The sequence below is a fragment of the Pinus tabuliformis genome, chromosome Q (assembly GCF_031772625.1).
Source record: "Pinus tabuliformis cultivar Carrire ecotype Pingquan chromosome Q, CPIR1, whole genome shotgun sequence".
NCBI classification, from domain to species: Eukaryota; Viridiplantae; Streptophyta; class Pinopsida; order Pinales; family Pinaceae; genus Pinus; species Pinus tabuliformis.
In genome coordinates, this window is record NC_142296.1 from 810,951,345 (window position 1) to 810,979,186 (window position 27,842).

Below are 27,842 nucleotides of genomic sequence, written 5' to 3' on the forward strand. Positions count from 1 at the left end.
TAGAAAAAAACAAAAATACAATAAAAAATGAAAATATGAAAATTGTTGAAAAAAATATGAAAAGAAACCCACCAAAATAAAAATAAGTGCACAAGTGAGAAAGCTCAAGTTCCACTTGAAATAAATCTTGTTTGAATCATATAGTATAATCATTATCAAGCATGTTTAAATTTATGTTTTAAATTAGAAAATAATTCAACCAAACTGTTTAATATTGGTTGAAATTAGAAGATAGGATAGATTAGAGAAAAAAATGACCAAGGAATTTAATCTTGGTCAATTGCATTTTATGCACTAGAATAGGGTTGAGAGTTACTTTAGGAAATAAAAGGGCATGCTTGATCAAATGCGCCTTTAGAATTATTAATCATGCTTTGATTTATTTATTTTAGTTAAAAAATAAGTGAATCATGTCATTAAACATGATTAGTTCAATGTATTAAGTATTCAACTTGAGTTTTATTTTTACGTCAAGAGAAGAATTGAAATTTTTTCGTTTTGTAATATTTGAAGGGCACTTTTCAATGGCCATGATTTTCCATGCCAAAATCAATGGTGGAGAAACCAATTCGCACCCCCTTGTCCTATTTCACGTTAACGCCAGGGAGGGGTTCCAAAAAGCGATATTCCTTTTTTCCGGGCCCCACGCAACGTGGCATTCCCTTACGAATTCACACATCCCCTCCGAAATCCACTTATCCCTCCTCCACGCCCGCCAACTATCACTATGTCAATTCCCATGCCTTTACCTCCACTAATCACATCTCGCCAATTGTCCATCTATCATTCACCCATACCTATTCCCGTTACCCACTTTTCCATTCTCATACTCCCGTTATCCATTAATGCACCTAAATCTCATTTGATAACAATTCTATCACAGAAATAATCGATCAAGGCTTATAAAATGACCTTAACTCATTTTCGTGTGATTACCCTGCCCACTTTGATCACTGTTTTCAAATTGCAGGTACTGTTTTAAGTTTTCGCACTCCTACTATTCAGCACTTATTAATTTCGGCATTTCAGAGCTCAGATACCCTTGAAAGAGATTTACTTGTTTATCCAGGTACCTGTTCAAGCTAAATTTTGTCCTTTGATATCATCCTTTCTCAAAATCGTCAGTCATGGCACCAAAGGGAAAAACCCAATATTCTAGCATCAAAACAAAAGCTGATGATAACCCTAAGACCTTGGTTACCCTAGACCTTGATCACACACGATTAGCTAACCAATACTTTAATATTACTGACACCAAGTGTGAATTCAACTTGTTCGAATTACATCACTAGTTAAAGAAAAATTACTTAGACCAATAGAATGGCATTAATCTTTGGGAATCCTTGTTCCCTATGTTTATCATTCCACAGATGTATTATTTCCCTAATCTGGTCATGTGGTGTCAAGCCAGATATAATCCGCTGAAAAGGACCATTTTGGCTCAAAATGGAGACATTTTGATCTCCATTACACATGAAACTATAAACCAAATGATGTTGATTCCCTAGAATGACCCCCTTAGCCATTTTTCTACAAAAATTCTTATGGACCTTTATCACAAGCTCACCTTTCCCCAAAGAACCCATATTTTTTAATTTTTCCTTCCTTGAGACTCTCATCTTCCTAAGAAAAATCCCCCATACCCATCCTCTATGTTCCCTGAGAAGGCCAAGAAAATAATTGCCTTAATTTCTTGCCTTTTAGGGTATCCATCAGACTAGTGGGTAGATGAGACTATTTTAGGCTTCCTATCAATTTTCTCCCATGACCACATGCCAACATTCATGTATAATTTTAGCCAATTTTTGGTCGATAATATGCATGAAAAGATGACGGAAACGACAACTGAAGGAATATTCAATTATGCATATGTACTAGTCTACATGTTTATTTTTCAGCAGGGAGACAAGTTTCCAATAAATCTACACAAGCAAGATGATCAGTGCATCAATCAAGCAATGATACAATGGACCTTGTTAGTAAGGAGAAACTCAATGGAGTTTAAGTTTGCAGAATTCATTGATAGTTTTGTACATACAGTTGCATGGCTTCTTTGTAGTCAGAATGAGACCAGGATTAGTTCAGAAATCAAAAGGGTTTTACACTTGAGTGAGCAGACAAAGACTCGAGATTGGTATTTATACCAGAATTACACATAAATAAGAGTATATGGATGTGAGTTAGCTCCATACAAGTTGCCTAAGTATCTTCCACTGAGAATTTTCTCTCTGGAATATATAAGACATATGATTAGTATGGATGAAGTCCATTTTTTATCAGGTAAAATGAAGTCCATTTTTTATCAGGTAAAATGAAGTCACAATTTAAAATCAAGACTCAAGTAGGCCCATTTATATGCAATAATAGAACAACATATGATGATGCGGATTCGATTCTCAAGCAGTTAAACTTTCAACCTAGTTTCACTTGGTCATATGATCCATTCAACATTATTTATAATCTAAGGGTGGAGCTCAAAACCACACCTTATAATCATACCCCCAGGCCAGAAATTGAGAAATTTATGAATCAAGACCAGTGGGAGGAGAATACACTTCAAGAAGAAGAATAGCAAACTCTTTCTACAGCTACCCTTCACACTCTTATACCTCAAGACAAACAGGGGAGAAGGAAAAGAGAATCAATTTCATCTCTATCCTGTACAGAAATAAGTGCTCAAGAATTTATTATTCAGCAGAAGAAGCAGAAGACACAGCTCCTAGATGTCACCATTCAAAATGAGGAAGAGTAGTGGACTATTTTTGTGAGTGGTTTACAGTTTTCTACAGGGTCGGAAGAACACCTTCCGGACACCCCATCCTCTTTAGATTCATAGAATCCTTTAGAAAAATCATAGTCAACAGAATTGGGTGAATTAGATTACCCCAATATATTTATCAAGCTTTTATAGATTAAGCAGAAGAATGAAACACTAAAGGCTAGCACCAATGCTCAGTTATGGAACTATACTTCTATCTCCCAACATAGGTTGTTAACAACATTTGACAGGGAAAAGGGAAGAATTAAAATGGCATTCTTATAGGCTCAAGTACCATCTCCAAAGACTTATGCAGATTATACGAAGACTATATTTTCATTTGATGCAAATATTATACATCCCATTGATCAAATGGATATGAATAGATAGTTTGGATGAATAATTTTCTTCACCATGACAAATACTGCTATTGAAGTGTCAAAATTAAGGACATATCTTGCTATTGTCTAGACACAATTAAAATTGGAGAAAACATTTTCATTAACCAAAGACACTAGAATCAAAACTGTTAGAAGATTTGGTGATCAAACTGGGATATGATCCTAGTGATATCAAAGCAGTGGAGGAAATCCTCAAGAAAAAGAATACATGCATAGCAACACTCAAGAAATAATTGAAATTTCCTTCTATATAATATCCATTTAAAAAAGAGATTGAAGAAACTGAACAACATAAAGAAGATATGCTCAAACTAATCATTGAGAAAAATATATAGATGAAGGAGATGGAGGAACAGATTGAGAAACTCCTTAAGGAAAAATAAGAGGTTCCACAATTAATTACAGCTCTAGTGACAACCATACCCATCACAATTGCAGACATAGTAGGAGATTCGACATCAACACCTGATGATTTAAATAAAGTTGTGCAGGACATGTCTCTTCAAAGATAGGAAAATCATAGTCTCCAATAAAAGCTCAAGCATATAGAAGTAAAAACGATAAAGAATGATTCTCTTTTGGTGGAAGAAATGCAAAAATCTCATCAATTGGCCAAGAATATAGACCAATTGGAAAATCAATCACTAATGGTTCAAACCTTGGTCCAAGCCAAGGAAAGGATTTGGGTAGATATAAATCATGCCATAATTGAGGTTTGGTCATCTATCCAGATTATACTTGAGCTATAAGAGTTAATTGATAGATGCAGAATAGTTATTGAACAAGTCAGAACAACACTGGGACAAAAACCAGCAGAAGCTACTTCCATGATCAGAATATTGAATTCGAAGACTAGGTCAAAGATGGAACATATTCAATTTGTAGATAGAATAGAGAACATCTTGGAGATCAAAAAGGTGTTACAAAAAAGGAATATAATGACCCAATTGGAGACTAAGTCTCAAGCTCTAGAAAATGATGTCTAAAGATTTCATACTAAATTCAATTTGCTAAATCAAAGGGGACTACCAAGGCTAGTAGCACCAAATGACATACTAATTGGCCTCAAAGACTACTATGAAAATATTTACACCATTGCAACAGATACATCGAATTTTTCAGGTATTAAGGGACATCTTACATGTAAAGAATTTATTGAAGCATTAGAGTTTGATTTAACCATCAAACATGAAATCAAGCATCTCTTCATCAAAAAGCAAACTTTCGAAAAGTACACTAAAGTAGATGAAGTCTATAGAAAGCTAATAAATATTTCTATACCAAATGATGAAATATGGGATGAGTTATGTGATATCATTGAATAAACAAAGTTTTACCTTCAACAAACAGACAGTGAGACAGCATTTGGGAGCCAAGCCATCAATAACTTCCTCGAAGATAGTGCCATCATCTCAACAGTTTAAGCAGTTCTACATTTTAGTATTATTTTTGTAAATTAGTTTACATGTTTCTAGAATCCATATTTTTGGATAAATAAGAAGTGATTTGATGTATTAATTGTTGAAGCCTTGCATGAGTTTTTCTAAAGAGGAATTGTATCAAACTGAAATTACTTCATATTAATGAAAGGATTATGTATTTTCTTCAAACATCTTGTTACTTTGTGAGTTTTTCTTAATCTTTTCACTTCATTTTTGTTTTTATACTTGTATTTAAGTTTTATGAAGATAATTGGGTAAGAAAAAACTGAATATCGGTCTATCTTAAAGCCCCTTGAAGTTATAATATATTTTAGGGAATAGTTTATTAGACTGTTTGTCTTTATAAGCTGCTCTACATTTATAAATTTTCAACCATATTCATAAGGCTAAATACATTTTGTTAGGTTGTAAACATTATTTACTTGCATGCTTTATTATGATTAACTAAAAATTCAGTTTGAATATTTAGGAAATCATAGCCTCTTACAATTCTGCCTTCCCATACACTTTAAATAAAATTACTATTCAGAGGTAAAGAATCAGCAATTTTGTAATATGCAGTATTAATCATGTTTAAGCACCTTCTTTAACCTACTCATCACATTGGTCATCCAAACAACTTTTAAAACAATAAAACATTTTAGATGCTATTTCATGATTAATTAACCTAGAATTATCTTAGACAACATCAGACTAGCACCATTGTCGGGGAATGAAAATTGAATTGTTTTTCCCTGGGGAAATGATAGAAATTTTTATTTAAGGTTAATAAAGGAATAGTAGGTTAAAATCTTTCACCTGTTGACTTCACAAACCAAACTAGTTCCTTCAAATCACACTAGGTTTCATTCTGATTCTGAAATTGTTTCTCCATTTCTCTGATCCTGAGAGACTGGTAAGAGAAGTCTCTTTAAGAAGAAGACTTGAAGCTTATTTTTCTTTTGCTCTACCACTACAACATGAGTATATTCCATCTTATGATCCCTTTAGGTTTGTTCCATCTAAATTAGGTTTGGAAAACTTAACGCCTGCGGTTTTAAAATTATTATCCAAAGGATTCGATCTGCAGTTATCTCTTTTATTCCATTCACTGGAATCACATAAAATTCTTGAAACACCTTCAGATTCACCTAACTCAGAAGAAGAATTGAGTGTATGTTTACTTGAGTTAAAACCTATTGATTTTATCACTCCCACTCATTATACCTTTCCATCTACTTCGTCCTAACCTGAGGAAATTTTTTTTGTGTATTCAAATCCCTTGTTTGAAAACAAAGAAGAAATTGAAACAGAGGTCCAGAAATTAGTCATCAAAACACCTTTAAAACTTTAAGAAAACCTCTGCCCTCTTTTCCTCCTCCAACTACTTCCAGGACCTTCATCTTCAATCCAATCAACTCCAATTTATATTGATGAGAAATTTTTGTTATCTAAATGGTACATTGATATATTACATTTTCTTAGATATTTTGAGTGTCCATCTCAATTTACAAAGAATCAATGTAAAACAATGAAGTTGAAGGCCATAAAATATTGTATCATTAATGCAAATCTATTTTGAAAAGACCCACTCAACAGCCTTTTACTTCTTTTGATAGAAAGTAAAACAAGAGGAATTATTGATAAATTTCATGCAAGTATTTGTGGAGGACCTTATGCTTTGAAAGCCACATCATATAATATTTTAAGATCATGATTTTATTGGCTCACATTGTCTTGGACAAGTAGGAGAAAAGGTTAGAAGTTGTACTCAATGCCAACTGTTTGCTGGAAAACAAAGATTAGTATCACTTCCTTTAGTTTAAGTACTAGTTCAAACACCTTTTCTACAATGGGGATTAGATTTCATTGGGGAAATTCATCCAGAATCAAGCAACCATAATAGATGGATATTGACTACCACAGATTATTTTACCAAATCAGTAGAAGAAATTCTAGTTAGAAATGAAATTGACACTATAGTTATTAAATTTATTGAAGAGAATATACTATCTAGGTTTGGATGCCCCCAACAGATAGTTATAGACAGTGCAGCAGTATTCAGTAGTGTCAAAATGATTGAATTTTGTAAGAAATACCAGATTTTGTTGCATCATTATACCCCCTACTATCCACAAGGAAATGGATTGGAAGAGTCTTCAAACAAGATAATGGTTAAATTCATTAAGAAAACACTGGAAGACCACAAAAGTAGTCGGGACAGCCATCACACATATATGCAGTTTGGGCAATCAAAATATCTCCAAAGAGGTCAACAGGAAAATCTCCATTTCATATTTTTAATGGCAAGGAAGCCATATTTCCTACGCATCTATCTTTTCTTGTCATGAGGTTTTTACAAGAAGAAAATGAAGAATGTGATGATTTTTATAGGAGAATCAATCAAATTATTGAACTTAATGAAAACAGAGATGAAACTCATTATAAGCTTCATAAATATCATAACAAAATGAAGAGTCTATTTGACAGAAAGGCTAGAGAAAGAGATTTTAAAGAGGGAGATTTAGTATTAATATGGGATGCAAGAAGGGAAGATAAAGGAAAACATGGAAAGTTTGATAATCTCTGGTTTGGACATTTTATCATTGCAGAGGTTAAAGGCAAAAATAATTTTATCTTGCAGAAATTGGAAGGACAATATTCCTCATTGCCTATCAATGGGAAATATTTGAAGCATTATATCCAATATTGAGATTCTTTCATTCATTCATCATTTGTACATTACCAAATTGTTTTTATTTTTACATACAGAGTGTGATTGTTTTCAATAGAGACACCATTAGCCCGAGGAGAAGGCACATGGATCTGCAACTTCTCTGTGTCCTAAAGGAGGAAGAAGCCCCCAGTTGGAGCCGATGTTGTAACATAAATAGATTTGTTAAGTTAGATATTTATAAAAAAGGGTTTAAAATATAGAAAAAACAAAAATAAAATAAAAAATGAAAATTGTTGAAAAATATATGAAAAGAAACCCCACCAAAAGAAAAATAATTGCACAAGTGAGCAAGCCCAAATGCCACTTGAAATAAATATTGTTTGAATCATATAGTATAATCATGATCAAACATGTTTAAATTTATGTTTTAGATTAGAAAATAATTCAACTAAATTGTTTAATCTTGGTTGAAATTAGAAGATAGGATAGATTAGAGAAAAAAATTACCAAAGAATTCAATCTTGGTCAATTGCATCTTATGCACTAGAATAGAGTTGAGAGTTACTTTAGGAAATAAAAGGGCATGCTTGATCAAATGCGCCTTTAGAATTATTAATCATGCTTTGATTGATTTATTTTAGTTAAAAAATAAACTAATCATGTCATTTAAACATGATTAGTGCCATGTAATAAGTATTAAACTTGAGTTTTATCTTTACAGCGGGAGACGATTTGACATTTTGTTGTTTTGTAATATCCAAAGGTCACTTTTCAACAACCATGATTTTCCCCGCCCAGATCAACGGCGGGGAAACCAATTTGCACCCCCTCATCCTATTTCATGTTAATGCCAACGGGGGGGTCCGAAAAGCGGTATTTCTTTTTCTGAGCCCCACACAACGTTTCATTCTCTTATGAATTCACAACCCCCTTCTGAAATTCAATTATCCCTCCTCCACTCCTACCAACGATCACTATGTCACTTCCTGCATATTTACCTCCACTAATCACAGCTTTCCACATGTCTATATATCATTCACCCATACCTATTCCCGTTATCATTTGCCCGTTACACACTTATCCGTTATCATACTCCTCTTATCCATTAATGCACCTAAATCCCATTTGGTAATGGTTCTATCGCAACGGTAATTGATCAAGTCCTATAAAATGAACTTAACTCATTTTCGCAAGATTCCCCTGCCCAATTTGATCATTGTTTTCAAATTGCAGGTACTGTTTTAAGTTTCCGCACTCCTACTGCTCATCACCTATCAATATAAGCATTTCAAAGTTTAGATACCCTTGACAAAGATTTATTTTTTTATCCAGGTACCTATTCAAGCTACATTTAGTCCTATGATATCTTTCTTTCTCAAAATCCTTAGTCATGGCACCAAAGGGAGAAACCCAATCTTCTAGCAGCAAAACAAAAGGTGATGATAACCCTAAGACCTATGTTACCCTAGACCTAGATCACATGCCATTAGCTGACCAATACTTTAAGATTGTTGACACAAAGTGTGAATTCGACTTGTTCGAATTACATCACTGGTTAAAGAAAAATTACTTAGACTAGCAAGATGACATTAATCTTTAGGAATCCTTGTTGCCTATGTTTATCTTTCCACAGACATATTATTTCCCTGATATGGTAATGAGGCATCAAGCCATATATAATCCACTACAAAGGACCATTGTGGCTCAAAACGGAGACATTTTGATCTCCATTACACTAAAAACTATAAACCAGATGATGTTGATTCCCTAGAATGAATCCCTTAGCCATTTTTCTACAGCAGTTCTTATGGAATTGTATCACAAGCTCACCTTTCCCTAAAGAGCCCAAATTTTTGAAATTTTCCTACCTGAAGGCTCTCATCTTCCTAAGAAAACGCCCCCATACCCAGCCTCTATGTTCCCTAAGAAGGCTAAGCAAATAATTACCTTATTTTCTTGCCTTTAAGGGTACCCATCAGACCAGTGACTAGATGAGCCTATTCTAGGCTTCCTATCAATTTTCTCCAATGAGCAAAAACCATCATTCATGTGTCATTTTAAGCAATTTTTGGCTGATAGTATGCATGAATAGATGATGAAAAATACTTTTGAAGGAATATTCAATTATGCATTTGTACTATTCTACATGTTTCTTTTTCAGCGGGGAGACAACTTTCCAATAAATCTACACAGGTGTTAGCCTCCTGTTTCAACAACTGTTCATTTTTCATGATTGACATTTTTACAGGCCAAATATGTCATACTTTGCAAGCTACAATGTTCCATATTTCCAGAAGAGACCAAAGAAAAAAGCCATGAAGTGTGCTAGTCCAAACGGCACTGTTGTATTCCAATTTTGATGAGTCATTCCATTTTGAAGAGTTCATTCAGTTAAGGGAAGGCTAAACAGTTTAATCTTGGCCTCCCTAGGTTTCAATTTCCTGTTTTAGAATATAGAGAATGTATCTTCCAAACAGCTTAATATTGGCAGATTTGTAGTTAGGTAGAGAATCGAAGGGACCCAACTGTTTAATCTGGGCCCTGGCAGAAATAAGTGTAGATTTAGATAGGAAATCATTCAAAAAGAAAAATTGTAAAGCTGGGTCTGCAAGTCCAAGTGCACCCAAACCAAAAAGAAGAAAAAATGTTAGGTGAGTAGGCTGGGTAGGTAGCTGTGAGGTGGCAGAATGATTCATGATCAAACTTTGTGTTTCTAAGTGTATATTTTTCCAGATCACAGTTATCAGGCAATTTTCATCTGGAGAAGTTCAAGTTGGACACTACTAACTCCCCCTTCTTCTAATTCCCCAAATTAATTACTAATTTCCCAAAGAGGTCAAGATCTACTTGATTCCTCTTAGATTCATCATTCTCCATATCAGCTCCCTTGGTGAAGATTTGCTTCACTCGAGGATCCTTTATTTCTCATGTACAAGTTCTTTTCCCCAAAATTAGCCTAAGGTCCTCTACCTTAGTGCCTGCTTATCATCTCCATATTAACTACTAACTCTAGTATATAACTCCCTATCAGTTTTCCCCTTTGCCCTACTAAAAATATGTATATAAAACTCCCCTATATAAATATCCCCTCCCTGGCAATATAGCCAAATTTCTTCTAAGTCAGGGAAAAAGCAGTCTATCTGGGGTTGTTTTTAGCCCATCCGAGTCATAGCAGGAGTTAGATGACATCTGGTCATGCTAACAACCTCTCCCCTAGCCCTAAAACCCTCAAAAAACCCACTTTGGCGCCCTTACACCAAAGTTTTATTCACAAAAACATGTCCCGCCCGCTTATTAACCCCCCAAAACCCACATAAACCATAGTTTTACCCCCGCCGCGCTGTATTAAAATTGGAATATTCTGTGTATATTCCCGCCCCTTATCCCTCCGCCGTATCGTCCTCCCCGCCAACCGTTAGATCGCCCGCCCCACAGATCTACGGTGGGCGGGCCTTCCTGTCCCCCAACGCGCCCGAAGGATAGCGTCCGGGAGATGGGCGGTATTGCCGCCGTACTCTCGCCACGTGTCACCTTCTGGGCTGTGGCGGAGCCCCTCACCCGAAACCACCTCTGTCCAAAGGCGGTGCGCCCATAAACCACTTACCGCCTTCCCCCTATGACGTAAGCCCCACATCACCTGCCGCATCATCCGCCTGCGTGGCCTCCTGCCACTGTACGGCCAAGTCACCCTGCCACGTGTGTTGCCACCGTGTCCCTTGCCATACTACCACGTCACCTCCGTACGTGATGACGTCATCATGCTCACGTCATCCTGCCACGTCATCATGCTGACGTCATCGCTGACGTCATCCGTCGTACGGAGTCCGTCATGCTGACATCATCAGCAATTTTAGCGCGAAGGGTGAAAATCGCACTCTGGAGCCCCAGAATCAGTTTCTGAGGCAGTTTTTGATGCGCAATTTGCTAAATTAGGCCAAAATGGGGAATCTTTAGGGAATATTTTCATCACGTAGCCCCCAGCAAGCCCGAAAGGCGCCGAATGACCCATTTTTCTTCGCGAAGCTTGCCGAAAGGAGCAGAAGATAGTTCTAAAGGAAACAAAGGCCGAACAGCGGCCATTAATTTGTGATTAGACCCACAACAAAGGAGAAAAGTGACCCAGCTCATTTGTTAGAGAGTATCAGAGGAAATAGAAGCAGCAAAGTGTACCAGTTAAATTGTTTAATAGAAACCTTCAGTTCCCAAAGCAAGGTAACATTGAATGGTCACCAACAAAGTCAAATCAGGCGGTGAAAGCCCGTCCCAGCTCTCAAATCACAAGTTGAAGCATTTAAGGCCACTGAACTACAATGGAGAAGAGACCCATGCACAGTTATTGCAGAGACAACTGCACCAAGCCACCGAGGACAACACATTTACTCAGTCCCCATATGGCGGCCCTCAGCGCAGCTCAAAATATTTTATGCATTTATTTATGGATAGGATTAGGTTAAAAGTAATCATCTTTCTTTCAGACCTGTTTAGGTCAAACTGTAAAAAGCAATTTTGAAGAGTTTTTCCTATATATACCACCCTCTGCATTGTTTCAAGGGTTGGTAAATTGGTATTTTTCACTAGAGACTCACACTGTATAACTGAAGTTGTTTCTGTAATCAAAGATTGCCGAAAGTTCTGATAAGAGACTGTTGATGTGTTTTTAATGTTTTTCTGGAGACTGAAGATGGAATTCTTGTGTTGCAACCTGATACAATAAGTTATCCTTACCTCTGTTTACTGTTTACCATTATCTAAATAGCAGAAAGAAAGATTAGCTTAGAATTTTTTTGAATACACTCTATGCTCAATTTCTGTTGTTTCTTTATGTTTTCCTCTGAATGAATTGGTAATGAATATGAATTCCTTCTGGCTCATGTTTACCCTGATTCACCTGTGTGTGCCAATTATCTAGGGATTCTTTACTGCCCCTAGGTAGAGCTCTGTTATCTTCCCCTGTTAAGCTGATTGAGGGATTCTTAAATGCCCCTCATTACTTAGCATTCACCCCATCCTTTAAACCTGAAACATTGTTTCATTTGCAGCTACCTTGCTCCATTTTCTCTCTTGGGACCAAGAAAACGCACCAGCAGTCCTCCTTTTCGACTCCACGCCCAATGGTTTGAAATTTCAGACTATGCTCTGCCTCACTACCTGAGAACATCAATTTTCCCACCAAAATCAGAACAAAAACCCCTGAACTCAATAGCTAGCCTAAGATCATTTTCAACAAAGCTAAATCCCAAAGAGAGAGCCCTCTCTGATTGCAGGTGGGCTAGAACCTGCAGTCCAAAGTTGGTCTGTGGTTACCTCGGCCGTATCCTTTTCCGGAGCTTAAGGACAACCTGAGTGATAACATAATGGCGCTCCACTGGGAATTTCCTCAGATAGTTTCACGAAGATGGTAAGAAAGCTCCACTGAGACCATAAATCAAAATTTCCAATTGTTGTTTATCTCTTAAAACTAGAGATGAAGCCTGAATGTCAGCCAGGAAGCCTTTGAAACTGTTCTTTGCTTTGCATTAACAGGAGTAAATAAATGTTGCTTCAGTCAATCTTCATGCTAGTTTTAAGTTACAAATAAGCTGTCCCAAATTTTAATTAGTCCCTTGTTGAGTACAAAAACATTCCCAAGGAAAATACCGAAAGCAAATTCGGAAGCTGGCTCCTAAGAAAAATCCACGATACACAATGTCAAATCCAGACCCAGACCCTCCAGCTGTTTTTGAGAACCCTAACATAATCCCAAAAATCCTTAGGAAGCAAGAAAGACAGGAAAATTTTGCTGATTTGAGTCCTAAAACGGCTCACCCAAGCTATGTTACAACTCCTGTCAAGGTTTTATTTCATTCAATCCCTGTTTCCCTTAGTTCATCATCCACATCTCATAGCACTCCTTCCACACCTCCATCCGCTGCACATATTTCCAATACCACTACTGTTGTTTCCAGCGTTCCAATTACTCCTGTGATCCCCGTTACCTTAGTCATTCCACTTATCCCTACCAATATGGCTAATAGATATGCACCCCTGCAGTTGCCCGCTAACGCTGGGGCTTTACCTCAAGAGTACCAATCCAAGATCACATATTTTGATAGTACTGGTCCTTTTACTGCCCTTCAGCACACTAAAAAGATGCAAGATTATTTTGAAAACTACGAGATAGATGATGATAGCGTGAGAATGAGAATTTTTGTTCAGAGCTTAACAGGTGATGTAAGAACTTGGTTCAGATCACTTGCTGCTAACTCCATAACCACCCCAGATGAGCTGTACCAATCCTTTACCAACAGATGGGAGAAAAAGAAAGATCCCTTGCACATACTAGTTGAATATGATACGATTAGACGAGGTCCTCAAGAGACTATTTTTGAGTACTGTGCAAGATTCAATAATGTATATAATGCAATACCATAGAACTTAAGGCCTCCACCTGACCTTGCCTTGTACAAATTTCCGGATGGTTTTGACCCTGATATGGCATACCAGTTAAAAGAAAGAGCTCCTCAGACCGTTGCAAACATGCAAAACGTTGCTGTCAGTTTTTAGGCCAACTTAATTGCCAAGAGAAACAGAGCTAGAATGGAAAGAAGAACCACTTTTAAGGAAGAACCCTCAGCCTTTGACCAGAAGCTTGATGCTATTATTAATGGCCTACAAAGGTTGGGAGAGAGAGTAGAAAATGTTGAGAGAAAAGCATCATGGGAAGGACAACAGTCTAATACCATAAGGAAACCAAATTTTAGGAAAACCCAAAACACAAATGCTGATAGGTCTAACCAAGACCATGATATAAGACCCCTTTTTCAAGATAACTATGTTGAAGGATCTACTTCTAGTGAACCCATAGAGGACACTCACATGAACCTGATGGATCTAAAGGGTGAGCATAAAAATTTCCTGTCCCAAGAAGACCAGAATCAACATGACTGTAATGAGTTTCAAACTAAATCTGGTGAGTCTTTTGATTTTAAACAAGGATATGATATTGTTGTGTATGAAGTACACAAACAATATAAGCTGAGAACTAGGACCATTGATATTTCCGAACCTAGCAAAACAAAGGATGGCAAACAGCCCAACAAGATTAAAGGCAAGGATGTCATGACAGAACCAGCTGATATACCTGTCCCAAACCCGCATCAAGTGATTGTAGAAGACATAACAGACCATCAGCCTTCCCAAGATCAGCCTTTGCCACCTCCTACCTCAAAGGAAAACTCGAACAATGTTCCAAAAAACTTTCCTAAAACTATAAAACCGTAAGTAGTCAATCCCCACAACGCTGAAAAACAAGAGAAAACTGCTGATATTTCAAATGAAACAGAAAAAACTGCCCTCATCAACACCAAGACTCCATTGGAAAAGCCATTTAATTTAGAGGCAGAAATAGCTAAGTTGAAGATATCCATTCCCCTCTCAAAACTTGCCAAACACGATGTATATAGGCAACAAATTCAAAAATCGCTTCAAATGCCAGAGGTTAAGGATGATGTAAATGTTTTAGATGACACCCCAGAGCTACTGTTTGGCCCAGAGGTTAATGGGAAATCAACACATGGACCTATTCCCCCCTTTTTTATCAGCTTGCATATACATGACCAGATTTTGCACAACGCAATGTTTGACTCAGGCGCATCTCACAATCTTATGCCCAAAGCAGTTATGGAAAAACTGAACCTTGAAGTTACAAGACCTTACAAAGATTTATACTCATTTGACTCAAGTCAAGTGAAATGTTTAGGCCTCATCAAAGACCTGTGTGTCTCCTTAGTCCAATATCCAAATAAGACCATCCTCATGGATGTAGTGGTTACTGACATTCCACCAAAATACGTTATGCTCCTATCAAGATCATGGGGAGCAAAGCTACAAGGATCCCTTCAACTAGACCTCTCATATGCCACCATTTCAGTCTTTGGGCAACCAAAGAGACTGTACAGAGAAATGCTAATGAAATATGTGGTGAGTAGTGAGAGCAAGCCTGAAAATTTTCCCATTTACTCAATCCACTCTGATATGGATTCCTTTATTTTGTTTAATGATGACACAAATTATCCAACTGGTGATGAGCCTTTGGCTCTGGAACAACAAGCGCAGATCAATGAAGAATCGGCTGCACACATTGACGAAACTGTCACAACAGTCAATGCAACCAACATGCAAGAAGAACTTCCCCAAATAGAAAACGCAAATCTGCCCAGTCCTAAGTTGACTAACACTTTAGGCATCAACCACAAGCAGGAAATCACATGGTATTTAGAGTTTGATGGCTCTGTCAACAAGTTAGGAGCAGGGGCAGGTGTCTGGATTCACAATACACATAACAATCATGCAGTAGGTCATGCCTACAGACTAAATTTCAAATGCACAAATAACATGGCCGAGTATGAGGCTCTGCTGTTAGGCCTTAAACTGCTCAAAGCTCTAGGAGCTATAAAGGTGTCTATTCTAGGAGACTCTCACTTAATCATACAACAGATGAAAGGAAATTTTGTAACCAATGACAATAGAATGAGAGCCTATAGGACGGCTGCCACTAATATACTCAAGGCGTTCACTGAATTCAAGCTTGACAAAATTTCAAGAGAACATAACATTCATGCACATAGCCTAGCCACCTTTGCAAGCACATGCAAGCTTCCTTTTGACCCAAATCATCACTTCACAGCTGAAATAAAACATAGGCCCACTATCCCAAATAACGTTAAAGATTGGCAAGTATTCGAAAATGATGCCCAGATTAATAATTTCCTTACCCTTGAGCATGAGTTTTCAAATATTAACATCGACTTGGATGCTATAAACGACTCCCAACACCAAACAACTGAAAATCAGCAAGATGTAACAGCTGCAACAGCCAAGCAGATCTTGAACCCAACTGTTTTTGACAACGAAAACATAGAACAGCTGAAACAAATGCACTTGGAAGAAATTGCCAAAACAGAGGCAGAGATCATTGACTTAAAGGATAACTTTCTGCCTGCTGGCCTAACCCCATTAGAAGACATGTTTGACACCAATGACGTTCCTAGAAAGCCAAAATTGCAACCCACTAACACTGATATAGAAGAACACAACATTGGGACGGCAGAAAATCCAAAAATGATCAAACTGTCCAAAAATTTGCCACCCAATCAAAAGCCCAAATACATTGACTTGTTCAAAGAGTTCCAAGATGTATTCACTTGGAGCTATGAGGATTTGAAATCCTACGACACCTCAGTGATCCAACACAAAATCCCCTTAAAACCCAACCAGAAACCCTTCAAGCAGAAACTCAGAAGAATTAACCCTATGCTTCTTCCCCCGATTGAGAAGGAAGTAAAGAGGATGTTTGAAGCAGGCATCATAACACCTATCAGATTTTCTGAATGGGTGTCCAATCTTGTTCCTACAAGAAAAAAGACAGGTGAGATTAAACTATGTGTAGATCTCAGAAATTTAAATCTAGTTTCCTTAAAAGACCACTATCCTTTGCCCAAAATGGACCACATCCTACAAAGGGTAGTGGGGTCATCTAGAATCTCCTTGCTAGATGGCTTTTCAGGTTTCAACCAAATACTTGTTCACCCGGATGACCAAGACAAGACAACCTTCACCACACCGTGGGGAATATTTAAGTATGTGAAGATGCCATTTAGACTTAAAAATGCTAGTGCCACCTTTCAAAGAGCAATGTATATTGCTTTTGCCAAAGAAATACATGACTTCCTAGTTGTCTATCTTGATGACTTGACCCCATTTTCCAAATTTGATGAAGAGCACCTCAAGCATCTTAGGCAAATTTTCATGACATGTAGGAAATATGGCATTTCCTTGAATCCCAAGAAGTCCCTATTTGGCCTAGAAGAAGGCAAATTACTTGGCCATATCATATCAAAAGATGGGATCAGAATTGACCCTGAGAGAATCCAAGCCATCCTCCAAATCCCATATCCAAGAAACATAAAAGAGCTGCAAGCGTTCCTTGGGAAAATCAACTTCTTAAGAAGATTTATTCCAAATCTAGCTGAGCTGATAAGATTGTTAAGCAACATGTTAAAGAAGGATGCCAAGGTAAGATGGTCCCTGGAAACCAAGCAAGCATTTGAAAGTATCAAAGCTGCATTAACCCAAACCCCTGTACTCACTAGCCCACAGTTTGAGAAAGATTTTATCATATTTTCGTTTGCATCTGATCACACAATAGCCGCTGTCCTTTTGCAAAAGGATGAACAGGGAGTTGAAAAGCCAATCGCTTTTTTCAGCCGAGCCTTAAGAGACACCCCTTTGAAGTACCCAATCATGGAAAAGCAGGCCTACGCACTTGTTAAGGCCATCAAGGATTTCAGAGTGTACATTTTATATTCACATGTGATTGCCTATATCCCACATGCTGCTGTAAAAGACATATTGACCCAAGAGGGATTAGAAAGCAAAAGAGGCAAGTGGATTGCAAACATCCTTGAATATGACATAGAAATAAAACCAACCAAGCTGATAAAGGGACAAGGTTTAGCCAAACTGATGTCCGAAACAAACTTTCAAGCCCTAGATATTAACCAGCTGGACAATGAACCGGAGCTGGCGACTCCACAGATCAGTGAAATATTTCTGCAATGCCCTTGGTACACTGATATTTGCTTTGTATTGTTAAACCTATGTGCTCCCCCAGGGTTGTCCAGGACCAAGAAAAGATTTTTTTCAAAATGAAGGCTTTAAAGTTTTGTGTTATAGATGGTGCATTATTTTGGAGAAATCATGAAGGTATATTGCTTAATTGTTTAACCATGAATGAAACTAACAATGTCATGAAAGAATTCCATGCAGGTGATTGTGGAGGACATCTATACTAGAAGTCCACCACTGATAAAATTTTAAGGGCAGGTTTCTATTGGCCCTCTCTTTTTGCAGATGTAAAGAAGTTTTCCATGTCATGTCACAAATGCCAAATCTTTGAGGGCAAGAGAAATTTGTTACCCCTACCCCTTAAACCTATCTCAACAGAAAAACCTTTTCAAAAATGGGGTCTTGAATTCATTGGAGAAATCCATCCCTCTTCCTCAGGCCAGCACAAATGGATCCTAACAGCCACTGACTATTTCACCAAGTGGGTTGAAGCCATTCCCTGCAGACAAGCCAATGACACCATCATTATCCAATTCCTTGAGTGCAATATCCTTTCTAGATTTGGCTGCCCTGAGAAAATCATCACTGACAATGCTGCTGCCTTTAAGTCCAAAATGATGATCAATTTTTTCCACAGATTTCATATTACTTTGGGCCACTCTACAGCCTATTACCCTCAAGGTAATGGCTTGGCCGAATCATCTAACAAAAGCCTCATCAACATCATAAAGAAAGTGCTGGAAGAAAACAAGAAGAACTGGCACAAAAAGCTGGTGAACGCCCTATGGGCAGATAGACTATCGAGCAAAAGATCCATTGGGATGAGCCCTTATCAGCATGGAGGCAAGATTTCCTTCATCCATGGGCATTCCTACTATCAAACTATTACAGGAGATTCAGGCTGAACCAAATGACATTTAAAGAAGGATTAATCAGACCATTCATCTTCAACAAACCAGAGAACAAGTTTATGACAGAGCTCAAATTTTGCAAGAAAAGCTTAAAAAGATGTTTGATAAGAGATCTAAGGCTGAGGATTTCAGTGTTGGTGACAAAGTTCTAAGATGGGACTCAAGAAGAGAAGACAAGGGAAAACATGCCAAGTTTGATTTTTTATGGAAAGGACCATTGGTTATTTCTGCTGTTCAGGGAAATAACACTTATTTTCTCAGATCTATAGAGGACGGCACTGCCGAAGAAGGCCCTATCAATGGCCGTATGCTGAAACATCACCATGATCCCTTTTAAGGGATACGGTGCAGATTTGTATATATCTTTTGTACAATCTTATTTGTATATATCAACACTTTATTTTCATTTTCATATAAGCAAGCCTATTGTTGAGAAACAACAGTAAATTTTGAGAAGACCCAGCCAAAGCAACTGTTCCAGTTTTAAAGGTGTTGTCTCTGTACTAATTTCAGCAAAGGAGCAAGGGTAGCATAGTCACATCACAGCAATTCATGATAAATGAAAGCTGTTTGCAGTCTTTAGTCAAAAATATCAAAACAAAGGAGTGTTTCAGTTTCATATCAGCACCCTTGCTCAAGGCAAGATTAATGCAGACACAGCAGTTTTGATCCATGATTATGAGACTATTTCAAAGGGCATGCTCAGACAACACTCTATATAACATCAAGCATGCAGAAGAAAGCAGGCGATGCTATACAGTTCACAGTAACTCAGTGGAGGAGAGAATGGTTCAGATTTCAAAGTTTCACATTTTTAGCAGCCAGAACGAAGAAGTGTTTCCAGTCTACAGCAACAAACAGAAGATCAAGGCAGTCTGACCTGCTGTTCTTGGCTTTTCACAAGAAACAGCCATCCCCAAGTGGAGCCACTATTAGCCTCCTATTGCAACAGGTGTTCATTTTTCATGATTAACATTTTTACAGGCCAAATATGTCATACTTTGCAAGCTGCAGTGCTCCATATTTCTAGAAGAGACCAAAGAAAAAAGCCATGAAGTGTGCTAGTCCAAACGGCACTGTTGTATTCCAATTTTGATGAGTCATTCCATTTTGAAGAGTTCATTCAGGTAAGGGAAGGCTAAACAGTTTAATCTTGGCCTCCCTAGGTTTCAAATTCCTGTTTTAGAATATAGAGAATGTATCTGTCCAAACAGCTTAATCTTGGCAGATTTGTAGTTAGGTAGAGAATCGAAGGGACCCAACTGTTTAATCTGGGCCCTGGCAGAAATAAGTGTAGATTTAGATAGGAAATCATTCAAAAAAAAAATTTGTAAAGCTGGGTCTGCAAGTCCAAGTGCACCCAAACCAAAAAGAAGAAAAAATGTTAGGTGAGTAGGCTGGGTAGGTAGCTGTGAGGTGGCAGAATGATTCATGATCAAACTTTGTGTTTCTAAGTGTATATTTTTCCAGATCACAGTTATCAGGCAATTTTCATCTGGAGAAGCTCAAGCTGGACACTACTAACTCCCCCTTCTTCTAATTCCCCAAATTAATTACTAATTTCCCAAAGAGTTCAAGATCTGCTTGATTCCTCTTAGTTCCATCATTCTCCATATCAGCTCCCTTGGTGAAGATTTGCTTCACTCAAGGATCCTTTATTTCTCATGTACAAGTTCTTTTCCCCAAAATTAGCCTAAGGTCCTCTACCTTAGCACCTGCTTATCATCTCCATATTAACTACTAACTCTAGTATATAACTCCCTATCAGTTTTCCCCTTTGCCCTACTAAAAATATGTATATAAAACTCCCCTATATAAATATCCCCACCGTGGCAATATAGCCATATTTCTTCTAAGTCAGGGAAAAAGCAGTCTATCTGGGGCTGTTTTTAGCCCATCCGAGTCATAGCAGGAGTTAGATGACATCTGGTCATGCTAACAACCTCTCCCCTAGCCCTAAAACCCTCAAAAAACCCACTTTGGCGCCCTTACACCAAAGTTTTATTCACAAAAACATGTCCCGCCTGCTTATTAACCCCCCAAAACCCACATAAACCATAGTTTTACCCCCGCCGCGCCATATTAAAATTGGAATATTTTGTGTATATTCCCGCCCCTTATCCCTCCGCCGTATCGTCCTCCCCGCCAACCGTTAGATCGCCCGCCCCACAGATCTACGGTGGGCGGGCCTTCCTATCCCCCAACGCACCCGAAGGATAGCATCCGGGAGATGGGCGGTATTGCCGCTGTACTCCCACCACGTGTCGCCTTCTGGGCTGTGGCGGAGCCCCCTCCCCCGAAACCACCTCTGTCCAAAGGCGGTGCGCCCATAAACCACTTACCGCCTTCCCCCTGTGACGTAAGCCCCACATCACTTGCCGCATCATCTGCCTGCATGGCCTCTTGCCACTGTACCGCTGAGTCACCCTGCCACGTGTCCTGCCACCATGTCCCTTGTCGTACTGCCACGTCACCCCTTGTACGTGATGATGTCATCATTCTCACGTCATCCTGCCACGTCATCATGCTGACGTCATGCTGATGTCATCAGCAATTTTAGTGTGAAGGGCAAAAATCGCACTCTGGAGCCCCGGAATCAGTTTCTGAGGCAGTTTTTGATGCGCGATTTGTGCCTAGCGCAAATCACACATCAGTGGATAAATTAGGCAAAAATGGGGAATCTTTAGGGAATATTTTCATCACGTAGCCCCCAGCAAGCCCGAAAGGCGCCGAATGACCCATTTTTCTTCGCGAAGCTTGCCGAAAGGAGCAGAAGATAGTTCTAAAGGAAACAGAGGCCGAACAGCGGCCATTAATTTGTGATTAGACCCACAACAAAGGAGAAAAGCGACCCAATTCATTTGTTAGAGAGTATCAGAGGAAATAGAAGCAGCAAAGTGTACCAGTTAAATTGTTTAATAGAAACCTTCAGTTCCCAAAGCAAGGTAACATTGAATGGCCGCCAACAAAGTCAAATCAGGCGGTGAAAGCCCGTCCCAGCTCTCAAATCACAAGTTGAAGCATTTAAGGCCACTGAACTACAATGGAGCAGAGACCCATGCACAGTTATTGCAGAGACAACTGTACCAAGCCACCGAGGACAACACATTTACTCAGTCCCCATATGACGGCCCTCAGCGTAGCTCAAGATATTTTATGCATTTATTTCTGGATAGGATTAGGTTAAAAGTAATCATCTTTCTTTCAGACCTGTTTAGGTCAAACTGTAAAACGAAATTTTGAAGAGTTTTTCCTATATATACCACCCTCTGCATTGTTTCAAGGGTTGGTAAATTGGTATTTTTCACTAGAGACTCGCACTGTATACCTGAAGTTGTTTCTGTAATGAAATATTGCCGAAATTTCTTAGAAGAGACTGTTGATGTGTTTTTAATGTTTTTCTGGAGACTGAAGATGGAATTCTTGTGCTGCAACCTGATACAATAAGTGCTCCTTACCTCTATTTACTGTTTACCATTATCTAAATAGCAGAAAGAAAGATTAGCTTAGAATTTGTTTGAATACACTCTATGCTCAATTTCTGTTGTTTCTTTATGTTTTCCTCTGAATGAATTGGTAATGAATATGAATTCCTTTTGGCTCATGTTTACCCCGATTCACCTGTGTGTGCCAATTATCTAGGGATTCTTTACTGCCCCTAGGTAGAGCTCTGTTATCTTCCCTTGTTAAGCTGATTAAGGGATTCTTAAATGCCCCTCATTACTTAGCATTCACCCCATCCTTTAAACCTGAAACATTGTTTCATTTGCAGCTACCTTGCTCCATTTTCTCTCTTGGGACCAAGAAAACACACCAGCAGTCCTCCTTTTCGACTCCACGCCCAATGGTTTGAAATTTCAGACTATGCTCTGCCTCACTACCTGAGAACATTGTTGTTGGGAAAAGTATCCAATACGGAATGACCCTATCCCACTCTAAGGGTGATAGTACCTCAGCAACAATCAAAGCAAAGCTATTTGAGATTACTTCTTTATGAGATGTAAGAGAGAGGAGGAAGAGATCCACTAACCGATGTCTTCCGCTAATGATTGATCCAATCTTCTCTCTTTGCTACTTCCTCCCAGCTCCTTGCTCTTTCACTGACCCAGCTACACTAAGATCCTGCAAAATAACCAGAGAGGGAAACTACAAGAAGCATACATTCATAATTGATTCAAGGATTAGAATAAATCAAATACACAAATATAACAATACACCATTGAGACACATGCATATAGAAGAACCTCAAATGCTTTATTAATGGAAGAAGTAAAGTTCAGGAAGTGATACAACCATAAAAGGCCCAATCCAGCATCACCTCCCAGCAGAAAGAAATCTCCTCTTCACCTCCTTCAAAGCAAATCACCCAATAGTTCTAAACTCAAACCAACAGCACTTCCTTGCATTCACAAGATTCCAGCCTCCCTAGACCTCATGAGAGAGCTCTATATATAGGAGTTTTGGAGAAAGGATGAGTCAGCTTGAGCTTGGATGAAGCTGACTAGTGTCCTCTCCCACTTCAGTTATTCTTCAGTTCTTGAGTCCACTTGGAGGTTCTTGCTTCCACTTGGAGATCTAGACCCTCTTACTCATCACCAGTCGAATTGCCTGATCCAAGTGTCATTTTGGAAGCTTCCTGGGCATTGACACCTTGAGGAATGACTGTGCCACTTGGCCAAACTCGCCCAGCGCAGGTAGCCTTCTTTGCAGTTGACATTCAGCGCAGGTACATAGTGGAGCAGTTGACATTCAGCGCAGATGCTCAGTGGAGCAGTTGACATGATCCAGAATTAGCTTGTTTTTGAGTGTTTTCAGGTGGAGAACTGATATTCAGTGTTGTGGTTTGCTGACCTTGTTCCTCTAGGGGTAGGAACAACATGTTTAGGGACTTTGGATCCCTTAGATTATTGACATTTCATGCTTCATGCTGTAAGGCACAAAAATGTCTATAACAAACATCAATTTTCCCACCAAAATCAGAACAAAAACCCCTAAACTCAATAGCTAGCCTAAGATCATTTTCAACAAAGCTAAATCCCAAAGAGAGAGCCCTCTCTGATTGCAGGTGGGCTAGAACCTGCAGTCCAAAGTTGGTATGTGGTTACCTCGGCCGTATCCTTTTCCGGAGCTTAAGGACAACCTGAGTGATAACAACAGGAAAGATGGTCAGGGCATCAATCAAGCAACGAAACAGTGGACCTCGTTAGTGAGAAGAAACTGAATAGAGTTTAAGTTTGAAGAATTCATTGATAGTTGTGTACATACATTTGCATGGATTCTTAGCAGTCAAAATGAGCCCAGGATTAGTGCAGAAATCAAAATGGTTTTACACTTGAGTGAGCATACAAAGACTAGAGACTGGTATTTATACTAGAAGTACATAAAAATAAGAGTATATGGGTGTGAGTTGGCTCCATACAAGTTTCCTAAGTATGTTCCAATGAGAATTTTCTCTCTGGAATATAAAAGACAGATGATTAATATGGATGAAATCCATTCTGTATCAGGTAAAAGGAAGTCACAATTTAAATTCAAGACTCAAGTAGGCCCATTCATATGCAATACTAGAACAGCAGGTGATGAGGTAGATTCCACTCTCAAGTAGTTCAACTTTTAGCTTAGTTTCACCTGGTCATATCATCCATTCAACATTATTTCTAATCTAAGGGTGGAGCTCAAAACCACACCTTATAATCATACCCCCAGGCCAAAAATTTAGAAATTTATGAATCAAGACTAGTGGGAGCAGAATACCCTTCAAGAAGTAGAAGAGTAGACTCTGTATACAGGTACCCTTCACACTCATGTACCTCAATACAAATAGGGGAAAAGGAAAAATAAGAAATTTCATCTCCAACTTGTACATAAATAAGTGCTCAAGAATTTATTATTCAACAAAAGAAGTAGAAGACACGGCTCCCAAATGTCACCATTCAAAATGAGGAAGTGTAGTAGACTATTATATGAGTAGTTTGCAGTTTTCTACAGGGTTAGAAGAACACCTCCCTGACACCCCATCCTCTTTGGCCTCACAGAATCCTTCATAAAAATCACAATCAACAGAATTAGGTGAACTAGATGACCCTAATATCTTCAGCAAGTTTTTTTAGATTAAGCAGAAGAATGAAACACTAAAGGCCAGCACCTATGCCCAATTTTGGAAGTAGACTTCTACCTCCCAGCACAGGTTGTTAACAACATTTGACAGTGAAAAAAGAAGAATGAAAATGGCATTCTTACAGGCTCAAGTACCTTCTCCAAAGACTTTTGCAGATTATAAGAAGACAATCTTTTCATTTGATGCAAAAATTATACATCCCATTGATCAAATGGATATGCATAGGAAGTCTGGATAAATTATTTTCTCCACCATGATAAATACTATTATTGAACTATCAAAATGAAGGAAAGCTCTTGCTAATGTCCAGACACAATTAAAATTGGAGAAAATTTCTTCATTAGCCAAAGACATTAGAATCAGAACATTAGAAGATTTGGTGATCAAACTGGGACATGATCCCAGTGATGCCAAAGAAATGGAGGAAATCATCAAGAAAAAGAATGTGGACATAGAAGCACTTAGGAAACAACTAAAATTTCCTTCTACAGAAGATCCATATACAAAAGAGATTGAAGAAAGTGTACAACATAAAGAAGATATGCTCAAACTGATCATTAAGAAAAATATATAGATGAAGGAGATGGAGGAACATATTGAGAAACTCCTTAAGGAAAAAGAAAAGGTTTCATAAATAATTAAACCTCTAGTGATAGCCATACCCATCACAATTGCAGACACGGTAGGAGAATCGACATCAACACCTGATGATTTAAATAAATTTGTGCAAGACCTCTCTCTTCAGAGACAGGAAAATGACAAGCTCCAAAAAAAGCTCAAGCATATAGAAGCAAAAAAGATAAAGAATGATTCTCTTTTGGTGGAAGAAATGTAGAAATATTACCAATTGGCCAAGAAGATTGACCATTTGGAAAATAAGTCACTAATGACTCAAACCTTGGCCCAAGCTAAGGAAAGGATCTGGGTAGATATAAATCATGCCATAACTGAGGTTCTGCCATATATCCAGATTATATTTGAGCAAGAAGAGTTAATTGATAGATGCAGAACAACTATTGAACAGGCTAGAACATCACTAGGACAAAAACCAACAGAATCTACTTCCATGATCAGAATATTGAATTCGAAGACTAGGTCAGAGATGGAACAGATTCAAATTGCAGATAGAACAATGAACATATTGGAGATCAAAAAGGTGTTACAAAAAAGGAATATAATGACCCAATTGGAGACTAATTCTCAAGCTCTGGAAAATGATGTCTAGATATTTCATACTAAATTTGATTTGCTAAATCAAAGGGGACTTCCAGGGCTAGTAGGACCAAATGATAGACTAATTAGCCTGGAAGACTATTGTGAAAATATTTACACCATTGCAACAAATACATCGAAGTTTGCAGGTATTAAGGGACATGTTATAGGGAAAGAATTTATTGAAGCATTTGAGTTTGATTTAAACATCAAACATGAAATCAAGCATCTCTTCATCAACAAGCCAACTTTCAAAAAGTACACTGAAGTAGATGAAGTATATAAAAAGCTAATAAATCTTTCTATACTTAATGATGAAATATGGGATGAGTTATGTGACACCATTGACTAAAAAAAGTTTTACCTTCAACAAACAGAAATCAAGACAACATTTGCAGGCCATGTCATCAACAACTTCCTCAAATATAGTGTCGGCATCTCAACAGTTTACGCAGTTCTACATTTTATACTATTTTGTAAATTAGTTCATATGTTTCTAGAATCCATATTTTTGTATAAATAAGCAGTGATTCAATGTATTAATGCCTGAACCCTTGCATGAGTTCTTCTAAAGAAGAATTGTATCAGACTGAAATTACTTCATATTAATGAAAGGATTCTAGATTTTTTTCAAACAGCTTGTTACTTTGTGAGTTTGTCTTAATCTTTTCACTTCATTTTTGTTTTTCAACATGTATTTAAGTTTTATGATGATGATTGGGTAAGAGAAAACTGAATATCGGTTTATCTTAAAGCCCCTTGAAGTTATATTATATTTTAGGGAATAATTTATTGGACTATTTGTCTTTATAAGCTCCTCTACGTTTATAAATTGTCAACCATATTCATAATATTAAATACATTTTGTTGGGATGTAAACATTGTTTACCTGCATGCTTTCTTATGATTAGCTAAAAATTCAGTTTGAATATTTAGGAAATCATAGCCTCTTACATTTTTTCCTTTCCATACACTTTAAATCAAATTATTTTTCAGAGGTGAATCAACTCCTTTGTAATATGTGGTACTAAGAAGTTTTAAGCACCTGCCCCTAAAGCGGCAAGATCTCTCCCTGTGGAAGGGGGCCGGATCTACCATCGGAAAGCAGCTCCAAGAACTGGAACAGAGTATGCAAAAACTGGAGTATAACCACTCTTTCTTGGCTCAGGTTTTTTCATACATGACGGATCTGGGTAATGTTTATCACTGTTCTCGGTTGCTTGCAACAAATAAGCTGGATCTTAATCAATATCGAATGGAGGCAACAGCGATGGCGTTTCTCAGAGTTGCAGCAGATCTGGTTTGTGCCGCCCGATCCGGCCCAGATCTGGGGAATACAGGACTCCCACAGCCGACGAAGACAGCTGGAAAGCTCCTGAGAGGCATTAAGGGTTTAGAGGAGCAGAGGGAAAGTATTCAGAGTGAGCACTTAACAAGCAGCCCAAAGTCCGTAGCTGCTCGCGAGAAAATGCATGATAAGGGAGCGGCCTGGAGCAAGTATGGAGCCCTCCGCCTACACTATTCAAGGTATGAAGAAAATCTTCAGATCATGGCTTATCAAATCATGGATCCGTATTGTTATGATACAGATCTAGAAAACAAAATGTCATGGAACCCCAAAGGGGCATTAAATCCACCGATCCGCGATATGGAGAACAGGCAGCGTCCCAGACCCCTAGATACAGACCCTCTCGCGGTAGATCGGTCCTCTAACAGGCCAGATCGGGAAGCTACCACAC